The sequence below is a fragment of the Alexandromys fortis genome, unplaced genomic scaffold, assembly GCF_014885135.2.
Source record: "Alexandromys fortis isolate MF-2015 unplaced genomic scaffold, M_Fortis_MF-2015_v1.1 scaffold_11, whole genome shotgun sequence".
Lineage (NCBI taxonomy): Eukaryota > Metazoa > Chordata > Mammalia > Rodentia > Cricetidae > Alexandromys > Alexandromys fortis.
The window spans coordinates 3,318,521-3,339,125 of NW_026067912.1; the positions used below are offsets into that span (position 1 = coordinate 3,318,521).

Here is a 20,605-nt window from a genome sequence, read left to right on the forward strand (position 1 = left end):
CCAGATCTCTGTGTCTTTTGTCCCTGCTTTCTGTCTTCTGGTAGGTGAATGGCCTCTTTATCCACCTATTCCTATCTCCGTGATATTTAGTCTTGCTTCCAGAGCAAAATAAATGGAACCAGCAAACCACAGGCTGAAGCCTCTGAAACATGAGCTAAAGTCACCCCTCCCTCCATTAAGTTGCTTGCATCGGGTATCTTGCTGCAGAGATGCACAAGAACCAACGCAGGGCTTTATTGCCATATAGTCACACCTGCAGAAACCTTAACATAGGGTCATCACACAAGAGCAAAACTCGATGCACAAAGCCATGACGTGGAAGTCGAGCTGAGAACTCTGCTCATGGGATGCTTCCAACTTTGTTCTTACAGGGGTAGGCTATAACTTGCCTAGCATGGGCATGGGCATGGTCCATAGCACTGCCCCCCTCAATAAAATAGATTCTGATGTTTGAGGTAAGCTTATCAAAAGGTTTTAACTTTTGGAATCCATTGCGGAACTGCTTTTAGTCATCTGTCCTTTCTAGAGAATTCTGGAATTCCCTTAAAGGCCTTATTACCTGCCTATTATATATACACACACTCAAACACTCCTTTAATTTTACTTTTTAATAAATTGCATCCCAACCTCTTTTCTATGGGGACATCAAAACCATTCAACCCATTAGAAGAGCTTGTGCCAGATAAATACAATGCATTATAATTACGACTTTGGTCATAATTCTTTTTTTCCCTTTTAATGGAACATATTCTTTGTGGCCACTGAACGCTACTTCTGGTTGATTAGGCTCTTAGGATTTAATAAGCTTCAATAGGAAATGAATAGAATTAGTACAGCATCTTGAATAATGAGTTGTTAATGCATTTTTAATGACCGAGATGTTCTGACAAGAAACTTGTTGATTTTTGTCACCACAACGTTATTGGAAAAATGATCTGCACATACACTAGATGGTCTTTCATTGTGTGAAGTGGGATGATGTTTTGGTACATTCAAGAACACTCTTTGGGAAGCCAGTGTGATTTAGGGGAACTGCCGGAGAAGAGGGAAGGGGTGGGCAGCAAGATTGAGTGTGCATTGGATACTTGTATGTAATCAATTCATATAAAAAACTCTCATACAGATATTGCTTTGTCTCCTTTGTAGAACCCTGTTTTACAGATGGATACAGTGGAAAAGCTTGTCAAAGTTTCCCTTACCTTTCCCTTTTTTCTGTAAGCCTGGAGGACCATTTTTATACAAGTGTGGTATTCCGCACAATTGTTGTGGGGTTTTTTGTTTGTTTGTTTTCTTGTAATGTCTTCATCTGTTAAATGAAAATCGAAGGATACACATATAATATAATGTTGTAAGAATTAAATAGGATAACTCACGCTGAGCACCACTAGTTCACCTTCTCCCCTAGTGCCTTGATCATGTCATCATGTCAATTAGTGTCTCCTGCTTCCCCTGCTATAAAATGCTCTTTCATGGGGGAAATTTTCCATCTTAGTAGTCTCAAATACCTCAGTTTATTTGTGAGATGCCTAGGGTGAAGGATTGTATTTTACACGTTTTTAAATTCCTCTCATTTAGCGCAATGTGAGGCTCTGTTATGGCTTGACTAGGAAATGTCATCCATAGACTCATATATTAAATGCTTAGTCCCCAGACAGTAACACGATTTGAGGAGATTCTGGTAAGTTTAGGTGGAGCCTAACTTGATGAAGTTGGTCCCTGGGGGTGACTTTGGTGGTTTAGACTTCTCAAGAAGATGCAGAATGAAAGTAGGTACCAAGGATCTCTCATTCTTATTGTAGCATTGTGGCTTAAGAACAGTTAAAATTATGAAACTGGTTCATTCTATGACCTTTCCCTATGACATAAAAATTTAATTTATCCTTTGTTTTAGAAGAAGGAAATCAAAACTCCCTGTGATATTCTGTGATTACAATGATGTCAATTGTAGTAAAACTATAGCCAGACACCATCTTTTCAAGAAATGTGTACTTTCTAATACTGCTTGAAGATAAATCTCAAGGATGACATTAAGTCGAGTTGACCCCAGAAGGAAACAAAAGATGCAGCCAAGTACCCAGCAATTGTACTTGTAATGTTTTATTTTGGATGGATATCTGATGTACCTAAGTGGATTGGGATGTTTAATACAGGGAGAAATAAGAAATTAGTAACTATTTGTCATGGATGATAATGGTGCTGATTGCTTTTTCTTTTTAGCAATTACAAGCCATAGTGCTAAGTCAAACAAATCACATGGATTATTTCATCCTCACAGCATACTAGAAGACAACTGTAGTTGGAGAAGGGAGGCTTAGAGAAGTCAATTCCCTTGGCAAACACATAAAATTAATAAATAGTAGAGAAAGTATTATATCCAATTCTGATACAATCAAAAATAACGTATTTAAGTGATTAGCTAGCTAATCCCAAGCTTCTCCTTCTCTTTTTAAAATTACCACTGTATATTAAAAGAATGAGAAAAATGCTGTATATGGACAAATTCTATTTAACATTATAACAAAACCAATTGAAAGAACATTATCAAGGTTTAGCTGTAGTCCAAAACTTACACAGTGATGTTGTAGATATCTTCCATCATCTACAACTTCGTGAATCAATAGCCCTATTTAACACACAAGGAAAACTAAACTTGTGACAATTCAAATAGCCTCCCCTCGTTCCCAGGAGTGGCGGAAAAGAGTGACAGAAAAGAGATATTGAACTTGGGCTACGTGTTATTGTTTTGTTTTGTTTTGACCTCTTCTAGACGATTTTATACTAGGAATTTAGTCTACTATACAGAAAGACAAGATAACCTACGAGGCTTTTCAAGTTCTAAAACTTAAAAGACTTTTCATTTGTTTTACTTTGAGGAGACTTTCAATGGCATCTCTCAAATGTTTGGGATTTGAGAAAGGAATATCAAAACATGCTTGTTCTCTTGAGAACTTCTCTATTAAAATCTTCATGTGATTTCGGACAAAATCTAACCCATATGCTTCTGATTGGCCTCTCCCAAATTATCACCATGTTTTGCAGGGCCACTGGACATTTGGAGTTTCTTGAAACCTCTTGTCTTTAAAGCATGAAGTTAATTTTCCCACCAGAGGAGAGAACTTGGTTCTCAAAGGGAAGGGGTGTATGACAAGTGACAATCCATGGAGTGCATTGGGTTTCCAAACATGGCTGGTGTCTGTTTCTCCTCCCTCCTGTTGGAAGCCTCTGAACGATGACACTTCAGAACCACACACAGGTTTTTACCTCCTTGTCTGTTCACAATTCTGGATAGCATTGGACCAGATTTCAAGAAGAACAGAGACAGGAAAATTACATAAAGGACATCCAAACTGCAAAAGAAGACACACAGCTATGCTGGTCATAGATAACACAGTTGTATATTTAGAGAACTCTAGATTCTGCAAAATAAAATACTTTGAAGATAAATTAACAAACAAATACTTGATGGAACTACTAAATTAACTGAATAAAATAGCAAGATAGAGAATCAAAATTCAAAATTCACAAGTGAGTCTTTACACAGCAAACTGTGCAAAAAAAGGAGGGGGTGGAGAATCCTAGAGATGTTGACTTCAAACAACTGGATATAGTGATTGTCTGCATGCAAGAAGATTTGGGTTAAGCCCCAATACCATAAATGAGCATAACTACCAAAGAAGATGGCATACATTTAAAATTATATATTGATGAAAGAAACTGAGAAGAAAATATAAATAGAAAGATACCTTATTTTCGTGGATAGAAAGATTTAATATTATTAGAACGTCTATGGGACCCAAAGTGATACACAGACTCAGTGAAATCTCTGTTGAAACCCCAAAAGTGTTTCTCACAGAGACAGTGATGGGGGAAGGACATTGGTTAATTATAATAAAGAAACTGCCTCGGCCCTCATAGGACAGAAAATTAGGTAGGCGGAGTAGACAGAAGAGAATTCTGGGAGAAAGAAGCTTAGTCAAGGAGTTGCCATGATGCTCCCACGCCAGACAGATGCAGGTTAAGATCCTCCCTGGTAAGCCAGCTCGTGGGCTATGCAGAATATTAGAAATGGGTTAGAACAATATGTAAGAGCTAGCCAATAAGAAACTGGAACTAGCCGGGCCAGGCAGTGTTTGAAAGAATACAGTTTCCGTGTAATTATTTCGGGCATAAGCTAGCCATGCGGGCGGCCGGGTGCCGGGGACGCAGCCCCACCGCTCCTATCTCAACAAGACAGAAAGAAAAATAATTCTAAAATTAGTATAGAAATATAAAGGGCTCCAAATATCTTGACAAAGAGAAACAGTTAAGACAAAATACTTTCTGACTTCGAATTATATTGCAAAGCAATAACACTAAATTAGAAGGTACTGTGTTAGGAGAGACACGGATATCCAAGGGAAAAATTAAGTAATAAACTCAAATATAAATGATCAACTAATTTACAAAGAGCATACTAAAAGTTCATAAGAGAAAGTAAACATGGCAGTGCATACTGTGATCCCAGTGGATACTGAAACAGAAGGATTGCTCTGAGCTCAAGGTCAGCCTGGGGTTCACAATGAGTACCACACCAGAAATAACAAAACCCTGAGGAAAAAAAAAAGGAAGAAAAAGAGAGAAAAAAAGAAAAATATGGAAAAACAGTCTCTTTAATAAATGGTCAGAGTCTTCATTGCTTTTCTATTGCTAGGATTTTTTTAAAAACTGGCAGAGGCAACTTAAAGGAGAAGGGTCTTATTATGGCTCACAGCTCTAGGGTACAGTCCATCGTAGTAAGGAAGTAAAGGCAACAAGAGCTTAAAGCAGGTGGTCATAGTGCACCTGCAGTCAAGAAGTATAAAGTATTGAAGGCAAGCTAGTACTCAGCTCCCCTTTACATGTTGTGCCCTTCAGGATATCCTTCTGAGGGAATGATCCCGCCCATAACTAGGACGGGTCTTCCCACATCAGCTAAAGTGATCAAGGTAAGCCCCTACTGACACATCCAGAGACTCATCTCCCAGGTGGTCCTAGACTGTCACATTGACTATGACAGTCAGTAGTGGTGGGAAACCAAGACACTCACTCTCTCTCTCTCTCTCTCTCTCTCTCTCTCTCTCTCTCTCTCTCTCTCNTCTCTCTCTCTCACACACACACACACACACACACAATGCTACCAATGCCTCTAGCTGACTCTTCCACTGTGGATGTACAAAAGTGAGCAACAGCAACTTGTAGCTAAAGTTGAAAAGAGAGCAAAGATGTCAGTCATCACAGTCAAGATTATACTTCAGTTCTTGCCAAGATATTTGCCAGCTTTAAAAAAAATACACTGAGGGGCTATTATGACTTCAGAATGAAATGTCCCATATATAGATTGATTTAAATTCTTGATTGTCAGGTGGCGATGCTTAAGTTACTTTGCTGGGTCTATAATGTAAATAGTTAGATCACACATAGTACTATAGCCTACAGGATACAGAAAAGGAAGGCAAGGACAGCTGGAACTATGCCATTGCAAGAGTTTTAAATATTTGTGTGAGGTGGCAAAATATTCATTCAAATTATATTATACAAGGAAAAATTTTTACTTTATAATCCTTAGAATAGCCATTGATAATGCAATGCAAAAAGACAACACTCAAAAGCCAATAGAGAAGCTAAAGAGATTTTCATAGGACCTGCAAAAAAAAAAAGAAAGAAAGAAAGAAAGAAAGAAAGAAAGAAAGAAAGAAAGAAAGAAAGAAAGAAGAAAGCAGAAATTAAAAAGTGGGAAAACACCAGGCAATGGTGGCACATGCCTTTAATCCCAGCACTCGGGAGGCAGAGGCAGGCAGATCTCTGGGAGTTCGAGGCCAGCCTGGTCTACAAGAGCTAGTTCCGGGACAGCGGGACAGGCACTAAAACTACAGAGAAACCCTGTCTCAAAAAACCAAAAAAAAAAAAAAAAAGTGGGAAAACAAGTTGGACCATAATGGCACATACATTTAATTGCGACACTCAGCAGGCAGACCTCTGAGTTCAAGACCAGCCTTGTCTACAGGGCAAGTTACTGGACAGCAGGGCTACACAGGAAAACTCTGTCTCAAGTAAAATAAAATAAAATTAAATTAAAATTAAAAGTGGGAAAAAAATCAAATACTGAAGTGATGCATCTAAGTGCAATCATGTCAACAGTCATTAAAAGGTGATGAACTCATAACTTTAGTTGTTAATAATAGAGAAACTGGATATGGGGTAAATGGGAAACCCTTGGGATAAAAGTTGAAATTTCCTGTAACTCCAAAGTTGTTATAAAATGTAAAGTGTTTTCTAAAGATAATGGATGAAGCACTCACATAAATGAAAAATGTAACAGGGTATACATAAAATCAAGACAGACTGGAAACCTTTTTGCAAAGAAGTGTTTTACACATAAAAGTACATTTAGGCACAGTCTTAGGGTTTCTACTGCTGTGAAGAAACACCATGATGACTGGAAATCTTGTAAGAAAAAGCATTCAATTGGGTGGCTTATATTTCTAGAAGTTTAGTCCATTATCATCATGGTGGGACATGGTGGCTTGCACATAGACATGGTTCTTGAGAAGGCGCTTGAGAGTCCTACATCTTGCCCCACGGGCAACAGGAAGTAAACAGAGACAGAGACACTAGGTGTGATTGAGCATTTATGAGACCCCAAATGCCTCTGCTACAGTAACACACTCCCTCCAATAAGGCCATACCTACTCCAACAAAGCCACACCTCCTAATAGTGCTATGGTCTTATGGGGGGCAAAATACCACAGGCAGAAAGAAAACAGATGTACCACGGACATCTATGCAGTGTACAGATGTGCCACACAGAAAAGAATCATAAGCCTGGTATAAACTGAAATGAAATATATCTGAAGGCAAAGAAGCAATATCAAAGACAGAGGTATTACAAATTAATAGAGGGTCAACTCATCAAAAAGATGTATTTATTAATGTGTAAATATCCAATGAAAAGCATCAAAATATGTGAGGGAGAGACTGATAGAGTCAGCAAGCAGATAATAATCATAGCAGGAAGTTTAACTCCTTTTCTCACTGATAAAATGAACTGGGTGATATAATGGAGACACAAAATATTAGTAAGTTATACCAGAAAGATTGTCCCTGTCTCTTCTTCCATCTTGATTGTTTATACATTGTTTCAGGGTATTGACATCATCTCTGGTGGCACAACACTGTGTTTTCCAAGTAAGAACAAATGGGGAAGGGACATGTCCTGTTCCCTACACATCACGGCAAGAAGCCACTCACTCATTTCTGCTCTCATATCTTCGGTCAGAATTCAGTCACATGGTCACTCCCAGTTACATAACAGGATAGGATATGCAGTCCTATTCTGTGTGACCAAATGCCCTTCTAGAAGTCTGGGGTAGCATAGATAAATCTGGCAGCATAGAAGAAAAAAGATATGTATCAGTTATACTTTTCTCATTGTATGAGAAAATACCCAACCAAAGCAACTGAAAGAAGGAAGGGTCTCCTTTGGTTTACAGCTTGATGGCGAAGACACAGCAGCAGGAGCAGGTGCTGGCTGGTCACCTTATGTCTGTAGTCAGGCAGCAAAAGAAATGGATGCTGGTGCTCATCTCATGACCTGCTCTATCCACTTTTATTTAGTCCAGGGGATGGCATCATCCACATTCAGGGTGCATCCTCCGTCCTTAGCTAAACCTCTCTGGAAATGTCCTTGCAGACATGCCTAAAGACATACCCACAGATGTGTTTGCATGTGACTTGGAATACAGTTGAGTCAAGGATGAGGATTAACCATCACAGAATACGACGAAAAGTCTTTGACAAAACTTAACCATTTTTATGATTTCTTTGACTGGTCATTAAATTAGCAAGACAATTTTTTCTCCAGTTTATTTGTGTGTGTGAATGTGAGTGTGTGTCTGTATGTGCATGTATGTACATTTATATGCACGCCTGTGGAAATGACACCCAGCTTGTTGTGAGTGCTGGCTTTGAGCTCTAGCCCTCATGGTGACACAGCAAATGCTCTCAAGCAGTTAGCTATATCTCCAGCCCCCACAATTAGTTTTCCATTATTTCTATTGCTGTGTGTCATGTCATCAAGGATATTAAATGCAAACAAGCAGGACGTCATTTGTAATGGTGTTCTTTTATAGCTTCAAAGTCCAACTAGGTGAATGAGGGAACTTATTGGAGTCACTTACAGGAGCCAGGGTGACTCAAAGGTCACTCTACATGATCAAAAGCTCATGGGGACCACATGGAAACTGGAACCCTGGGGCTGTCTGTATAACTTACTGCAACTCCACAGGTTGGTATATCTCTGTCCTTAGCAGTGCTTGCTGCTTGTATAGTCTTGGGAAGGATCAGCCTTATGAATCCGATTTCAGGGATTTCCTGAGATTTGTGAGTTGTTTGCTTCACAAGCGTTAAAAGGTTTTCCTTATTTCATTTTGGAGGAAATTATTACACTACACCAAGTCATTCTGATAAGGTCTCAAACTGAAAGGAGGAATGTGTTGTTGGACAAATGGAAGGCAACCCTCGTCAAAGCAGGAAAGAACTTGTCTGAATTGTATTTGTGTGCAATGCTTTGAGTAATGAAAACAGGCATTTATTTGGAGTTATTTCTAAGTTAAGGGTGCACTTTGGCTCCTCCGGGAACTTCAGTAGAATGGGAAAGAGAAGATCAACTTAAAGACAGATCGTTTACTGAAATAGAGCAGTATTTTTAAAATGTGGGTTCTCGGCCTATCCATATTGGAAAAGAAGAGAAAACTTCTTTTTTGGAAGGTTATAAGGATGTATCATACCACCTACAGATAAGGTTAACATGGAAGGTGGGTACTGTTTGTTTACACCAGTGATCCTGAAAGCACACGAGAGACCATAAGCCTGTTTCTGCCACCGCAGACCAAGTGTGCCAGAGGTAGTTTCCTGGCAGGTTGTATGCTTTGGGGCTTAGGCCACCCTAGGTTTGACTCCAGCAGACTTAGGGGTTGTATGAGCAGTCACCCTTTTCCTGCACCAGGTACAGGCAATATGCTTGGTGTCCATGGGATTCCATCTTTGCCATAGGCTATGGTATGTGGCTGCCTCTATCTACAGTGCAAGAGATGTTCAGAGAATTCTGTGGCAGAACCGCAGAGACAAGCCTACCATAGGGACCCCCACTAGGGGCTTTGGAACACCCCTGAGATCCCTGCAGTCAACTTGGGATGCCAGCCTGGGTTAGAACTTCAGGGGGACAAGACCTTCCAAAGGGGTATGATGGCAGGGCTGCTTCAAGCACTGGGGCCCAACCACTGCTCAGCAAAGCTGCAGAAGCAATCCTCCCCACTCAGTCTGGAGGCAGAGGATGAACTTGAGGATCTTCCTAAGTGCGAAGACTCGGGGATTACTTGGGACCTGTTATTGCTTGCTTTTTTCCTCTTTTCTCTCTTTTGCAGAGAGGATACCCTCTGCCTGTCCCACCATTAGGTTTTGGAAGCACATAACGTTCACTTTCATAAGCTCACAGCTGGAGAGCAATTTTCCTCGGGATGAATCATACCTTCATATCTGACTTAGATGATATTTAGATGAGACTTTAAAATCGATGATGGAACGGTTAAGACTCTGGGGTTACTGGGATAGAGTGAATCTAATTTGCATTTGAGAAGGGCATGTGGGGGGGTGTAGCCGATTGCGATGCTATGGTCTGAATATCTGTGTGCCCTGTCTCTCAAACTTTGTATGTTGAAGTCTAATTCCTGAAATGATGGCATTATGAGATAGGGCCATTTGGGAAAAGGCTGTATCATGGATTTAGATTCCTCATGAAAGGCCTGTTTTGTTAACTTTTCCTGACACTCAAACAAGAGCATGCTCACCGATGACAGACCAAAGTATGAGCTCACCCAAGTTCATCTTATCAAATCAATGGGTTTATAAGGTCGAGGGGTTGCTTACCAGAGTATGGTGACCCCAAGGCAGCTGCATCGATGGCAGGTCTCACTCCAGCAGAGATGATGACTACCCCATGGCTACACAGTCCCCTCTCAGTTAACCCTCCTCCTCTGAAGACTCCAGCACCTCTGCAGACAACAAGGCCACATACAACTAGGCAGAAGTGCGTCGAGCTGACAGCGATATGAAGAGAATGGCTGATATTTAAGGTGAGACTCTGCTGGTCTCTCCCACTTCCTCTTCCTCTGAGCAAATGTCAGCAGGCTTGGTCTTGAGGGTCTCTTGAGGCAGTCAGTCATAGGGGCTCTAATCAAAGTGGCAATGCCTGTTAATGCTCATAGGACAACAGTCTACAGTGGTGCTATTAAAGACATTAGCCAAGCATGGTTTTACACGCTTGTTATCCTAGCAACTTGGGATAATGAGGCAGGACGATGATGATTTGAAAGACAACTTGGGCTACAAAGTGAGACCCTGTTACAAAACATTTTTTAAAAAATGAAAAGGAGACTATCAAAATACAGGAGCTTGTTGTCCCTTCTGCCACATGCGAATACAGCACAGAGATGCCATTAAAGAAGAACAGACCCATGTCAGATACCAAGTATGCCACCACCTTGATCCTGGACCTCTCAGCCTCCAGAACCAGCAGAAGAAAAATGAGCATTCTTATGCCTCCCAGCTTAGGCTGTTATGATCACAGCTACCCATGTGGGTTAAGACAGGAGGTCAAGGACTGCCTGTTCATTCCTCCCGCCTCCTTGGTGCCTGAAATGCTGTATAACACATAGTAGAGGCTCAGTGACCCTTCCTAAAGAAGTGTGTGTGTGTGTGTGTGTGTGTGTGTGTGTGTGTGTGTGTGTGTGTGTTTCCCAATCTGATGCTCTCATTGTTTGGGAGTTTCTGGACCTGTTCCACTCTTCCACTAAAAGCACAAGTCAGAAATAATTTGGGGCCCAATTTGACAAGCAATGTTAAGAATCTTCTAGAACAACTTAAATAAGAGCTTTTATAAGCAGGAAAGGAATAAAAGAGAACTATAACAGGTCATGTCCAGTTGGAAAAGACTCCATGTGAAACCCCTGGGTACCTAAAGCCTAGCTTGCCTTCCTTCTTTCCTTTCTTCCTTTCTTCCTTCCTTCCTTCCTTCCCTCCCTCCTTCCTTCCCTCCTTCCTTTCTTCTCTCCTTCCTTCTTTCCTTCCCTCCTTCCTTCCCTCTTTCCTTCTTTTCTTCTTTAGGTCCCGTCAAAATTCAGGCTTTCTCATCAAGCATCTGCCCAATGGGCTTGTGGAGATGCCTGAGATTCAGCCACTAACTGTTTCTTTGGATTTGATGAAGCCCCTGTTAGAAAGTGAGTAAGCAGAGATTACACATTAGACCGCTGTTAGCTAACACTGCCCTAGAAGACTCCATCAGGCTGGCGCCTGCGAAACAGGAACATTAGCAGCCAAATTTCTTTGATCATGGGAGGAGCCCAGATCACAGCACACTGCCAAAAAAGAGACAGAGCCAGGCAGAGAACGGAGAGAAGGGACACACACCAGCACCGCCCAAAGGCGAGCTAGGACAATGAGGACAAAAGGCAGGGAGGAGCAAAATGTCTGGTAGCAATGACTGTCACTTCATAGATGTTTCAGGTACTAGAGAAATGTTTGCTCAAGAATCAGTGCGGTGTGATAGTTACTGATTTTAGTTATTTAGTAAATATATCATTTACTGTGTGTCAGGCCCCACTAAGGCTAAGCACTTAGCAAATATGAACGTGAACTTAGCCAGATTGCTGCCCTTATCACAAGTCAGAGTTTAAAAGCTAGCTCTGCCATTTTCTGGCTGTGTGACCTTGGCCAGTACTTTGTTCCTTGTGGGGCTCATTTGCCAGCTATAAGGAGACAGAAGGGCTGGGGCTTTTTATGGGCTAAGAGCCATCAAGGCAGTTTGTGGACTTAGAAATGTTTTACAAATGATTACTGATGTCAGAATGAAGTCTAGGACTGGTCCAGCTTCTAGAGAAAGTAGTTTTAAAAGAAAAAATGTCATCTTTTCCAACTCGTCACCGCACCGATACCATCGCTTCCGTACCTTGTGGGTTCTGGAGCTGGATGGTTTCTGTTCAAGTCCTGGTTCCAAACCCATTAGCTCCATGACTTCAGGCAAGCCTCTTAATCTCCCTGTGACTCGGCTTTCTCCTCTAGAAAGCCAGGGCTAATAATAGATCTTCTCCATTGGGCTGAGGCGAAACTTTTAAAAGAGAATGGAAATAAAGTACTTAGGACAGTGACCAGGAATGAATGCGCTGTAAATGGGGCACCTCTCTGATCTTTTAAGCCCCACCCGCGGTACAAAGTAGGGATAATTATTGTGATTATCTGCACTTTCAAGGAGAAAGCAGAAGGCCAGAAAGGTTGGGTAACTTCCCTAACTGCACTTACCTAGGGGCTGGTGGAGTCAGGATTCCTAGACAGGTCTGTCTGCCTTGGGCAATTTTGTGGTTGCTAAGCAAATGTTCTCACTGTTCATAATGACACGCCAGAAGCACCCAAGAGAAACCTTGAGCCAAAGAAAAAGAATCAAAAAGTTGGAAAAGGAAGAGAGGTGACAAGGACCTTACTTCTCTTTAAGTACTAAGTTAATGCAAAGGGGAAACGCAAAACCTTCAATAAGAACAAGAGAAGCTCCCAGAAGCCACCTGGCTCCGCCACCTGCCCTGGCAGCATGATGAACCCTTTGTGAACCAAGCTTGCTTGCCTTCCTTCTGGGCCATGACCCATGCCATGACCCTTGAGACCAGACAGGCTAGAGCTGTAGCCAATGGGGTGTAGGTGGGTGGACAAGGACCTCCCCCAGATCAGGCCTGCCCCCTTCTCCTCCCTGCTAAATATTTATGCATTCGAATGTGGTGCTAAAGAATCACAAGTAAGAAAGGTTGGAGCCTCAAGATGAGAGGGATATCTAAGCACCGGAGCCACCTCCGAGAGGAGAGCCCAGACTTTACAAGAGGAAAAGTAACTCCCTCCCAAGACTGAGTCATCACAAAATTGAGGCTGGTTTGTCACCAAAACTAGAATAAATTTGCCAATATTTGCCAGTCCAGAGCGTGGGTAGGGTGTCTGACTATTTCCCAGCCAACTTCTACTTTAATCTTCCAGTCATAAAGAACTCAGTTGCTCCCAGAGTGCTCATTCGCCCGTTCCTCCCGCGTTCTATGAACATTTGCTAAGCTCCTCCCTGGTGCCTGGCACTGTGCTGGGCATGGGAAGGAAGCCGTGAGGACCAGGAGGAACATCGAGACTTCCTGTCCTCACCAGGGTCATCTTTCACTTAGGCTGCTGAGTGATAAACAAGTAACCAGGCAGAGAGGATGATATTTATAGACTTTGATAAGCAATTTGCAAGAAAGAAACAGACTTTGGAGACAAAATGCCAGGAAGGAGGATCACCTTTAGATGGGGGTTGGGGGATAAATGGAAAGCCGGCACTGAGGAGGTTACTAAGGTCCAAGCCACCATGGGGCACAGCCCTGGCAGACTCTGTGTGTGTGTGTGTGTGTGTGTGTGTGTGTGTGTACACCTTAGGACAACTATTACCTTTAACCTTAGCCCCTGGTCTTAACTGCATATTCGGGTCCAGAAAAGTCTGTGCTTCCTTTTTGAAACGACAACCCCCACATGTGCACACAGCTGTCTTGTCTCCATCATCACCCCAAAACTCCTACCCCCCCACTTCCAGAAGCAACCCTCCAGAACCCAGAGGCCCAGATGTTGGCAAGCAGGCACTGGAAGCTGCCAGCAGCTTGCAGCAAGGATCCAGGTGAATGAGGAGGCCCCACAGACTCCATGCTGAGGCCACGTCTGGAATCTCGGGGGTCCCACTCCCCAACACTTTACTTTTTTATTTCCCAGAGCTGACCGTGGGCTCCTCTCAGGTATTCGTTTTCTGGTATTGGGAAGGAGCGGACAAGGTTAAGAGCCTTCAAGGGTTCCCACTGGACGCCTTCTCTCTCTCTCTCTCTCTCTCTCTCTCTCTCTCTCTCTCTCTCTCTCTCTCCTGAGGACAATTTCTTTTTTCAGGCTTAGAACCATGCCCCGGCCCCGTTTGAACACCAAAACAAACCCAGCTGTCCCCAAGGCTGGGCTGAAACCACAGGAGTCTGGCTGGTGAGCCAAGGAGCTAGCAGGGAGAGTCACTCCTAGACTTGCTCCTCTGGATCCCTGCTCTGCTCTGCTCTGAGGTAGGAAGGCTGCTTGCCTAAGGCCCAGAGCTAGTCTCATTAGGATCCCTCAGGGCAGTGCCTCAAGGACAGAAAATCTGCCCTCTTCGCCAGCAGGCTCGTGGGCAGTATTGCCCAGTTCCGTACACCTGAGTCCTCGTCCTCTGAAATGAGCTGATACCCATATCTTGCCCGCCCTATTGTTCTGGGGCTCTTGGACAGTTAAGGGACGCCAAGCCCCAAAGCTAGACAGCGTGGTCCAACTGTTTCTGTGCTTCATCTGTGGATAAAAACAGCCTGCTCCTGTCTTTCTCACGCTTGCCCTGAGATCCGCCAGGCAGGACTTAGTAAAGACATCCAGAGGGTGTGGAAGGGAAGCAAACCATAGGAACAGGACACTGTGTGCCTACCTCCCTCCCGGGGAAGTCAGAAGAGAATTACACAGCTTTGAGCTGTTCTTCAGTGGCCTTCCCAGGACGACCTTTACCTTCTGGGTGTGTCTCTAAACCTTAACTTGTAGCTTTGAAGGCCCTCTTCCCTTCCCTGACCACTCCTAGATTTTGGGTAGGGATCCAGAAAGTCTAGGGAAGTGCCTGGGCAAGATGTCAGCTGGTCCCCACTTGCTGAGTGGTGCTAGGTTGGGATCAGCCCTGACAGGGAGCCCCCCAACCGTTCCACTCAATTTCCACTGCTTCAGCTGCAGGTTCCGATTCTTTCCTTAGTGAGCAGAGTCGTGTGGGTGATCTCCCTTCCAGCCTGAACTCTCTGAAATGTAATGCTTACTATTCTTAGGTGAAATTATTCTGACAAAAGAGTCTCAGAATGCTTCTCGGGCCTGGCTAGAAGAGCAATTGAGTAGAGGCATGAAGCTCTGTCCCCTTGCTAGCATGGAATTTCACGACTCTTGCAGGTCTCCCCTTCTCCTTTCATAATTCCTTCAGTGCTGCTGAGAATAAACACTTAGAGGTGTTCAACAATAGCCAGACTCAACAATATCCTGCCTGAACAATCACTCCTCCACTCGAGAATTCAGCCAGCGTGAAATCTACTTTGCTAAAGACTGTATCACTTTACTCTCCCAAAGATGCTGGAGGAGAAGAAAGCCCTCTGCTTCTGCTGGGCTGTCAATCAAAAGAGATGCAGGCAACAGGTCACCAACTAATAGACAAACATCATGGGTATAGCTTGGTCCTCAAAGGACATTAGAGTATAGCAGGAAGTTTTACACCATGCCGAAGGAACCCAGAGCAGGCCCTACTAAAACAAAGATCTATTAGTTATCATGTGTTATAGGGAATTAAAACAAATGAAACAGGGGATGGAAAGGTGGTTCAGCAGGCCAAAGTCCTATCACCAAGCCTCGACAACTTTAATTGAGCTCAATTCCCAGGACCCACATGGTGGAAGGAGAGAACTGACTCCAGCAAGTTGTCCAATGACCTCCAAATGCACGCGCACACATCCACACAGGAAGGGCTGAGATATGGCTCAGTGATTAAGAGCACTTGATGCCCTTCCAGAGACAGGGGTTCCATTTCCAGCACCCACATAGTGGCTAACAACCATTTGTAACTCCAGTTCCAGGGGAACCACCAGCTTTCTCTGTCCTCCATGGGCACTGCACACACATGATACAGAGACACACTGCAGGCAAAACACGCATACACATAAAATAAAAATAAAATAACGTTAATGGGTTAGATAAAGAAACACAGTCTTTAGAATAAAGAAGTTACATGAAGAGGTGGGGCTCAGGCCAGTAGAGAGGATGAATGAGGATTCAGCAGCATGAGTGAGCAGGAAGCAACACCGTCTCACGCTGTCCATGTGCTCGCCAGGGAGTATGACAACTTCCCACAGCCTGTCGCTGCTCTAGACCTGGGATACAGGAGGTAATGAGATAGGCAGGAGCTCCACTCTCTTACTAATGGTTCACAGGGATGAGTACACACAGCATTTTCATCTGCCAAGCATTCTGAGGAATATTAAATGGAGTTGTCATGGACAGTGTGCTGCCTAGTTTTATGTCAACTTGACACAAGTCATTTGGGAAAGAGGGAATTCAGTGGAGAGTATGTACCCACCTAACTGGCCTGTCAGCAAGTCTGTGGTTTACTTTCTTAATTGATGTTTGATGCGGGAAGGATCAGCTCACTGTTGGTAGAACCATTCCTGAGCTGGTGGTTGTGGATGCTATGAAAAATAGGATGAAAAGGCCATGGGGAGCAAGCCAGTGAAGAGCTCTCCTCCATGGTCTTTGCATCAGTTTCTGCCTTGACTTCTTGCCATGATTTCCCTGGATAGTGGAATAAAAGCTAAAAAATGAAATAAACCCTTTCCTCCCCCAAGTAACAGTAGAAATCCTAACTAAGCCAGGAGGTGACTAAACTGTGGTCAGGAAAAATCTTCTTGAAGAAGATCCATGAGTTGTGACATGAAGACAAACAATGTCATGATTGGGAGCAGAAGTGGTATAGGAAGTTCTTCTGTATTTGTGTGGCTTTCATTGATCATTAAAGAAACTGGCTTGGCCTTTTGATAGGGAAGCCCTTACGTGGGCAGAGTAGACAGAACAGAATGTTGGGAAGAAGGGTCAGAGACTGCAGCCATGGAGCCAGCTGCCAGGTCAGACATGTTGAATCTTTCCCAGTAAGCCATGACCTCATGGTGAAATACAGATTATCAGAAATGGGTTAAATAAAGATGTGAGAGTTAGCCAATAAGAGGCTAGAGCTAATAGCCAGGCAGTAATTTGATTAACACAGTTTCTGTGTGGTTATTTTGGGGGTTAAGCTAGCCGGGCAGCCAGGACAAACAAAGGGCCCCGCTCATTCTACAACACAGAAGTGTAAAGGTACTGAGTCAGAAATGATTAAAGTTCATAATGCATTTACAGGACTGAGAATGAGAAAGTAATTTAGAGATAAGTCTTGGAACACAAGCAGGCGCCATATCACCTGCAGTATTAGTAGGTGAATGCCATCCAACTGGGCATGAGAAGTCAATGGACATAAGCTAATCAGTAACTTTCAAGGATTCTCTCACTCTTGTAAGAGTAATGGATTATAAAAAGGTATAAATACAAATAGGGAGGGGGCTGGAGAGATGGCTCAGTGGTTAAGAGTATTGCCTGCTCTTCCAAAGGTCCTGAGTTCAATTCCCGGCAACCACATGGTGGCTCGCAACCATCTGTAATGAGGTCTGGTGCCCTCTTCTGGCCTGCATGCATACACACAGACAGAATATTGTATACATAATAAATAAATAAATAAATAAATAAATAAATAAATAAATAAATAAATAAACAAATAGGGAGATGTATTTCTCTGCTTCAGTGTCCATAATGAAATACCATAGACAGAGAGTCTTAAACAACAGAAGCATATATCTCTTGGTTCTGGAGAAGACAGCCAAGATTAAGATGTTGGTAGGTTCAGCTACTAGGGAGAGTTCTCTTTCTGGCTTACACAAGGCTCCTTCTTGCTGAGCCCTTAGAAGGCCTTTCCTCACCATATGGATTCAGAGAACAGCTCCTTCCCACTCTCTCCATAACCCTCACCCATCCTGTTAGATTAGAGCCCCACCCTTTTATCCCAACTCAGTCTTGAGGGCCTCCTAAAACACCATCTCCAAATACAGTCAGTCTGGGTGTTACGACTTCAAAGTATTAACTGGATATGGAGATCAGGAATATATGTAAATTAGTGCTCAGCTAATCAGTTAAGATGATTAACAGGTAAGCTCACAAGATTTCACCCAGGGATCTCGAAGAACCAAATGATGAAACAGGTTTGACCTTGATGATGGGGGCTGTTATCTTACACAGTCGTGTTGATATCTATTTTATCATTTGGATACTCAATCTCTGGGAAATGAAAAGAAACTTCTTCATCCATGTACAGACTCTGTGGCACTTTGCTACAAAAGATAGAGTGGGACAAATACACTGAGTTTCTGTAAATTCCTTGGTCTTATCATTATAGCTCTTAAAGCTATGTAACAGCATATATATTGTATACAAATAGGGAGCTGTATTACTCTGATCCAGTGTTCATAATAAAATACCATAGACTGAGTGTCTTAAACAACAGAAGCACCTATCCCTTGATTCTGGAAGCAAGACAACCAAGATTAAGGTATTGGTAGGTTCAGCTGCTGGAGAAGTTTCTTCTTTACACAAGGCTCCTTCTTGCTGAGACCTCAGACGGCCTCCGAAACAGAGCTATTCTGTCACTGTGGTGTATAGAGACTGAGAGGTCACAGCCATGTAGACTCAGGATGAGACAGCAGTACTGTGGATTAAACAACACTGTTGCTCAAACTGCTTGCTATCATTTTCTCTCCCCATTGGCGCTAATACTGGGTGCTCCCCCCAATGCGAACTGAGCACTCTGCCACCAGAAAGCTCGCTGAGAAAACTTTCTTATCTTTAAAGTTAAGACTAGAGAGTCAGACAAGGTGGCTCACATTTGTATGTCTATCACTTAGGAAGTGGAGACAGAAGTATCATGAATTCAAGGATGTCTTTACCTACTCTGTGAGTTCAAGACCAACCAACCTGGGCTGTGTAAGACCTGCCTCAAACAACAACAAAAATAAAAGACTTGTTCTTTTCTTTGATACCAAATATTAAATATTCAGAACATTTATAAAACAGAAAATTAATTCAATCTGTGCCTTGGATCAGCTCCTGATGGCAAATACTCAGATAATTTATAAAAGAGAAAATTAATTCAATCAGTGACTTGGATCAGTCATTATTTTCCTTGAGGAACTCAGAGATCCACCTAACTCCTGAGTGGTGGGATTAAAGGTGTGTGCCACCACCACCTAGCAATTTTCCTTGGTTTTATTAAATAACTGGCAGATTGGACAGATGTTCTCTGACCTGTGCTTAAGGTTTATAAGAATAGGAAATTTGGGGCTGGAGAGATGGCTCAGTGGTTAAGAGCATTGCCTGCTCTTCCAAAGGTCCTGAGTTCAATTCCCAGCAACCACATGGTGGCTCACAACCACCTGTAAAGAGGTCTGGCGCCCTCTTCTGGCATTCAGGCATACAGACAGACTATTGTATACATAATAAATAAATATTTAAAAAAAAAAAAAAGAATAGGAAATTTGTTTGGGGAAGGCACGACCAGACAGGTACAACAGAACTGGAAGTCACGGCAGTGTCTCACAGGGCTACAGACGAGCTGTTGTCTATGAGCTGAGCTGGAGTGGTTGAGCAGGGAACCCCACCATAGCAATAATTCCCACAAAAAAGGAAGAGGAAGCCACATGTTTTCTTATCCAGTCTAGATGTGAGTGTCATACAAGGTCATTTCCATTCTGTTGTACTGCTCAATGGAATCACAGGTCTACGTGATGTTCTCAAGGGATAACAGATCTGAATATCAGACTCTAATCCTTGGTGGGGCACTGTCAAAGTCATCTTGGAGAAGAGCAAGCAGGATGGGCAATACTGCAAGGTGGACTGTCTTGACTTTCTTTCCTATTGCTGCAATAAAATTCCCAGACTAAAGCAATTTAAGGGAGAAGTGGTTTATTTTAGCTCACAGCTCCAAGTGGCAGTCCACTGTAGCAGTGAGCTTGAGGAGGGGACAGCTCTTCCATGCTCACAACTTCAGGGCCTCATCACCCACATCTGTGTTAACAGGATTGGCTCTATTGCACTGCCCTGGTGAGGTGCAGGGCCTGCTCTCCCAAGTGTTGCTGCTGTTGGAGATTAGGGATGGCTCTTCCTCTCTTATAACCACAGGGCCACTCTCTCACCTGTCTCAGATGTTGATGGAGAGTAATCATTCCCCAGCTCATGCTGTGTTGTAATAGGAGCAGCAGGGCTACGTTCCTGGCACCCTGCCACCCGCACGGCTAGCTTTATACCCGAAATAATTACATGGAAACTGTATTCTTTTAAACACTGCCTGGCCCATTAGTTCCATCCTCTGATTGGCTAACTCTTACATATTGATCTAACCCATTTTTAATAATCTATGTAGCCCACGAGGTGGCTTACCAAGGAAGATCTTAACCTGCGTCTGTCTGGAGTGGGAGAATCATGGCGACTCCTGACTCAGCTTCTTTCTCCCAGCATTCTGTTCTGTTTACTCCTCCCACCTATGTTTTAACCTATGAGGGCCAAGCAGTTTCTTTATTTTTTAACCAATGACCTTCCTCCATCAATGCCACCAAAAGAGAAATTAAAATTTTTTAAAAATCTCCAGATGTTAGGTTTCATGTATATAGTGTTAGTGCTTATGGTAAAGGGCCATCCTTGGCACCAAAGGACACTAAACAGCATCCCTTGTCTGCTGTCCACTGGATATCAGGAAGGATTAGCCATGGCCATCAAAATTGTCTTTAGGTACTGAGTGCTGTCAAATGTCCCTAGGAGGTAAAGACACTATCAAAGCTAGCTGGAAGGTACTGAGATAGACCTATGAGTCATGAGGTCT

The 20,605-nt window shown here is 42.9% G+C and overlaps 1 long non-coding RNA gene across 2 annotated transcripts; it reads right to left on the reverse strand.

Moving 5' to 3' along the window:
- Window positions 1-1,320: 1,320 nt before the first annotated feature.
- LOC126499471 (uncharacterized) lies at window positions 1,321-20,228 on the reverse strand. 2 transcript variants are annotated; one of them, XR_007591086.1, is made up of 4 exons: window positions 20,167-20,228; window positions 12,370-12,487; window positions 12,020-12,178; window positions 1,321-3,347 (listed from the first exon to the last, which is right to left on the reverse strand). It is a non-coding gene; the product is annotated as an uncharacterized lncRNA (long non-coding RNA). The 2 variants fall into 2 exon arrangements; XR_007591085.1 differs by lacking the exon at window positions 20,167-20,228 and adding an exon at window positions 12,592-12,686.
- Between the last annotated feature and the right edge of the window lie 377 nt (window positions 20,229-20,605).